Source organism: Meles meles, chromosome 2 (assembly GCF_922984935.1).
Source record: "Meles meles chromosome 2, mMelMel3.1 paternal haplotype, whole genome shotgun sequence".
Taxonomy (NCBI): Eukaryota; Metazoa; Chordata; class Mammalia; order Carnivora; family Mustelidae; genus Meles; species Meles meles.
Window position 1 is genome coordinate 163,383,200 of NC_060067.1, and position 6,050 is coordinate 163,389,249.

Genomic DNA, 6,050 nt, shown 5'->3' on the forward strand with positions numbered 1-6,050 from the left:
TACACATGAACCTTGAGAACATTAAGCTAAGTGAAATGATCCAGTTGCAAAAGGACAGATACTGTGTGATTCCACTCATCTGAAGTATCTAAAATAGTCAAAATCACAGAAATAGAAAGTATAAAGGTGATTACCAAGGCCTGGGGAATGGTATTTATTAGTGTTTAGTGGGTACATGTTTTTAGTATTGCAAGACGTGATAGTTCCAGAGATCTGTCGCACAACACTTTAAATATACTTAACATTACTGAACTGTAGACTTAAAGATGGTTAAGAGGGTAGATTTAAGGTTTTTTTATCACAAGAAAAGTTTTTTTTTTTTAAGATTAGTTATTTATTTGAGAGAGAGAGAGAGAATGAGACAGAGTATGAAAGGGAGAAGGGTCAAAGGGAGAAGCAGACTCTCCACTGAGCAAGGATCCCAATGCCGGCTCCATCCCAGAACTCCAGGATCATGACCTGAGCTGAAGGCAGTCGCTTAATCAAGTGAGCCACCCAGGCACCGCATTTTTTGAAAAAAGATTTATTTATGTATTTGAGAGAGAGAAAGAAAGAATGAGAGAGAGAGAGAGAGAGAGAGCGAGCGAGTTATGGGGGGAGGGTCAAAGGGACCCTCTTAAAAGTTTTTTTAAAAGATTTTAAATCAATAAGCTAATGTTCTATTTTAAGAAACATGAAAATAAGAGCAAACTAAATTCAAAGTAGGCACATGGAAGGAAATAATACAAATTTGAGTGGAAATAAATGAAATAGAGAATAGACACACAATGAAGAAAGTCAGTGAAAGAAAAGCTGTTTTTGCTTTTTTTTTTTTTTAAATATTTTATTTATTTTATTTGACACAGAGAGAGGTCACAAGTAGGCAGAGAGGCAGGCAGAGAGAGGGAGAAACAGGCTCCCCACTGAGCAGAGAGCCCGATACGGGGCTCGATCCCAGGACCCTGAGATCATGACCTGAGCCGAAGGCAGAGGCTTAAACCACTGAGCCACCCAGGCGCCCCTGTTTTTGCTTTTTAAAAGAACGATAAAATTAAAAATCTTTTGGCTACAGAATAAGGAAAAAGAGTAAAGACTCAAATATTAATTTCAGAAATCAAAGAAACATTATTACTGTTGATTTTATAGGAATAAAAATGAGTATAGAGGAAGTCTATGAACAGTATGACAACGAATTAGATTGCCTAAATGAAGGGAGAATTCCTAGAAAGACATACACTACTAAAACTGACCTAAGAGAGAATACAAAATCTGAACAGAACAAGTAAATCAATTGAATTAGTAAAAGCCAGGTCAAGATGGTTTCACTAGTAAAACCTAACAGACATAGAAAGAATAACTAACACCAATGTTTTCACAAATTTTCTCCCAAAAAAGAAGAGGGAACTCTCAACTCATTCTGTGACTTCTGCATGACTTGATACCAAAAAGACATTATAAGAAAACTCCACAGGGTCCTGAGATGGGGCCCAGTGTTGGGCTCCCTGCTCAGCTGGGAGCCTATTTCTCCCTCTCCCTCTGCACTTCTGCTCATTCCCTCTCTCTAAATAAATAAATAAATAAATATAATATTTGAAAAATTTTTAGGATGGCAATACTGCTCAAACTTATCTGCAGATTCAATGCAGTGACTATTCAAATGCCAATTGCTAGGCATGCAGAAATTAAAAAATTGATCCTAAAATTCATATAGAATTACAACAGACCCAGCATAGTCAAAACAATCTTGAAAAAGAAGAAAAAGTTGGAAGACTTATATTTCCTAGTTTGAAAACTTATTTCAAAGCTACAGTAAACAAGACAGTGTGATCTTGGCATAAGGATAGACTTACAGTTCAGTGGGACAGAATTAAGAATCCAGAAATAAATCCTAACATTTATGGTCCATTGATTTTCAGTAAGAGTGTCAAGACATGGGGCAGTTGGGTGGCTCAGTTGGTGAAGCGTCTGACTCCATCTCAGCTCAGGACTTGATCTCAAGGTCATGACTTCAATCCCCGCATTGGGCTCTCCCCTGGGCGTGGAATCTGCATTAAAAAAAAAAAAAGTGCTAGGGCACTACAATGGGGCAAAGAATAGTCTTTACAACAAATGGCACTGGGGCAGTCAGAAAGCCACATGAAAAAGAATGGTGTTAGACTCCTACTTCATGCAATACATAAAATTAATTCAAAACGGATCATAAACCCAAATGTGAAAGCAAAAATATAAAACTCTTAAGAGAAAACATAGGAGTAAATATTCGTGACTTCATGTTAAACAATGTTTTCTTAGAAATGACTCCAAAACCACAAGTGATGGCATCAAAATTAGATTAATTGGACTTTGTCAAAATTCAAAATTTTGTGCTTCACAGGACACTACCAACAAAGTGGAAAGGCAACTCAGAGCTTTGAGGTGATCTCCAATGCTTAGAACCTCAAAAGATACAGAACTTAGGGGGACAATGCCTGAGAAGTCCCCTTGCTACGCTTTCCTGTTACTCAAATGTAGCCTCAACAGTTTCCATTCTGTGCACTTTCTCTGCAACATGGGACATGACAAACTTGTCATGTCCCTTCTGGCACCGAGGGACAAAAATCCCTAAATGTGAAAAACCCAACTCTTGATCAGTGAAACTTTTAAGAACAGATCCTGGTCAAAAGGGGGAAATGTGAAAATAAGTAAAGGAAATTTCATCTATTATGAAACTGCCCCAAAGGGGCAGCTCTCACACATACACACTTTCTGCAGCCTGCATAACCAGCAGGAAGAAGGAAGGTCCCTCCTTGACTCAGCAACAACGCACTAACTCCCCTTACAGTCAATGGGAAGTCACCAGGACCTCAAAGTCATGTTCTTCTCAATGAACTTTTGTTCAAAACAACTCTCCTCAATTTCCTCCTAAAAGCCAATATGTTGACTTTCCCTTAGTCTCTTCAGACTCCATGTTTTTTCCATAGTGTGCTGGTCTCAAATGGCAGTTCCTCAGCTATTTCCAAATAAACTCATTTTGCTAAGAAAATAACTGGCTAATTTGTTTTTCTAGGTTGACATTTCAATTTCTTGAATCTACAGGTTAATTTTTTTTCCAAATTCTGATAATTTCCACCTCATTTCTCTGAATGCTTTTTTACCTTTGTTTTCTTTCTCCTCTCATTCAGGATTCTAATGACATAAATGTTCAATTTTTGTTTTATTTCAACAGGTCCCTTAAGCTCTGTTCTTCTTTTCCATTCTGTTTCTCTCTGCTGTTACAGACTGGTTAATTTCTATTGTTCTAAACGCTAGTTCACGATTTCCTCTGTCTCCCCCATTCTGCTATTGAGTCCTTCCAGTGAACTCTTTATTTTGGTTGTTCTGAAATTTCCATTTGATTCTTTATTTCTTTACCATGACTTTCCATTTTCTTCAGTTGTTTTGAGTCTGTTCATAATTGCTCATTTAAGTTTTTATCATATGTACTTAAAAATCTTCAGCAGATAATTCTATTACTTCTGTCATCTCAGTATTGGCATCTGTTGATTGTGTTTTTTCATTTAGTTTGAGATCTTTCTGGCCCTAGATATGAAAACGATTTTTCAGTTAAAACAAAGATATTTTAGGTATTATGTTATGAGACATAGAGACCTTCTGCTCTAATTGTCTTCTTCTGGCACTGGTCTGACTAGGGAAGGAAGGAGAAGTCAACTTGTTACTACCAGATGGTAGAAGCCAAGATTCCTTACTCAGCCTTTGTAGGCACATAGTGGGAGGCTCCTAATTTCTGCTGGGTGGGAATGGCAGTCTGGCTCTTTTTCTTCCCTATTGCACTGACTATATCTTCCAGTACAATGTTGAATAGACATTGAATAGTGGACATCCTTGCCTTGTTCCTCATCTTAGTAGGAACATGTTAGCTATATGTTAGCAACAGGTTTTCATAGATATCTTTTATATGAGTCTTTTCTCAAGGACCAATACATGTTGTTGTTGTTTTAAAATAATTCATTGATTTGGGTTAGTGGTGGTCTTATAGGATGATTTGGGATGTAGTTGCTTTGCTTCAATTTTTGAGAAACATTTTTGTAGAATTAATATTATTTATTCTTCAAATGTTTGGTAGAATTTATCCAGAAAGCCATCTGATTTTGCAGTTTTCCTTGTATACATTTTTTAATGTACAAATTTATTTCCTCTAATAGATATATAGTGATTTCGTAATCTATTTCTTCTTTTTTTAAGATTTTATTTATTTAATTGACAGAGATAGAAATCACAAGTAGGCAGAGAGGCAGGCAGAGAGAGAGGAGGAAGCAGGCTCCCTGTAGAGCAGAGAGTCCAATGCAGGGCTTGATCCCAGGACTCTGGGATCATGACCTGAGCTGAAGGCAGAGGCTTAACCCACTGAGCCACCCAGGCGCCCAGTAATCTATTTCTTCTTGAGTGAGCTTTGGTAATTTATGTTTTTCAAGAAATCTATCAAGTTTGCATGAATTTACTTTTTTCTTCTTTTTTTGGGTAAGATTTTATTTATTTGAAAGAGACACAGAGATAGCAAGAGAGAACATGAATGGGGAGGAGAAGGAGAAGCAGTCTCTCTGCTGCAGAGAGCCCTATGTGGAGCCCAATCCCAGGACCCTGAGATCATGACCCAAGTCAAAGGCAGATTCTCAACTAACTGAGCCACCAAGGCGCCCCTGAATTTTCATACTTATTTGCACACAGTTATCTGTAACATTAGCTTATTGTATTTTTGTTTTGTTTTGTTTTGCGTTTTTAGTAGGAGGAGAGGCAGTAGGAAAGGGTAAGAGAGAATCTTGAGCAGGCTCCATGCCCAGGATGGAGCCCAATGTGGGGCTCAATCTCATGACCCTGAGATCATTACTTGAGCCGAAATCAAGACTCAGATGCTTAATCCGACTGAGCCACTCAGATCCCCCTTATTGTACTTTTAATATATGTAAAACTTATAATGGAGTCATCGCTCTCATATCTGATACTGATCATTTGTGGGTTCACTCTCTCTCTCTCTGTTTTTCTGCTCTGCCTCAACCTGAGCATTATTGACATTTTGAGCTGGATAATTTTGTTGTGGGGGGATTTCCTATAGGATGTTTAGCCGCATTCCTGGCCTTTCTTCACCTGCTAGATACCAGCAATTCTGAATTGTGGCACTCAGTAATGTCTTCAGACATTACCACATGTCCCTGGCAGGCAAAATCACCTCAAATGAGAATCACCAGGTTAGAGGGTTATCGTTTTTTACTAATCTTTGCAAAATACCAGTTTTTTACTTCATTGAATCATATCATTTTTTATCTTCTGCATCTCTACTTAGGATGCTCATTCTCTTCTCTTTCTGAACATACAGAATATGGTTACAATAACTGTTCTCGTACACTCATCTGCTATCTCTAACATCTGTATAGATTCTGTGTTGACTCTTGTTGATTGATTTCCCCCCTCACCATGGGTCATATTTTCCTGTTTCTTTGCCTACATAGTAAATTTTGATTGAATACCAAACATTGTGAATTTTAGCTTCTTTTATGCTTGAGTATATTTGCATTTCCATAAAAATTCTTGAGCTTTATTTTGGTATATAGTTAGGTTCCACGGACACTGTTTGATTCTTTCGGTTCTCGCTCATGAGGTAGGACAGGAGCAGTGTTTAATCTGGATCTAGCTATTTTCCACTGTGGAAGCAAGATTCTTATGAATGTCCTGCCTAAAGCCCCATGAATAATGAGGTGTTCCTGACTGGCTGTTAGGACTGGGCACTATTCTGAGCCCTGGGGAACTGTTCTTTTTAATAATTTCAGGTCATTTTTTCCTCAGCCTGGGGTAGTTTTCTCGCATGTTTATACTGATTTTCACTCTGCTAGGGGTCCTCAGGGACTGCTCCCTCATCTCTCGTACTCTGTGAATTGAGCAACTGTGCCCTCCGCTCTATATTCCAACTCTGGGAGTCTTCCATGCCCGACTTCAGATTTCCCACCCTGGGCTGCAGCCTGGAAATTCTTCTAGGGGCATAAAATAGTCCATTGCTGTGTCCATCTTGTTTTCTGTCTCTCAGGGGTACTGTTTTTGTT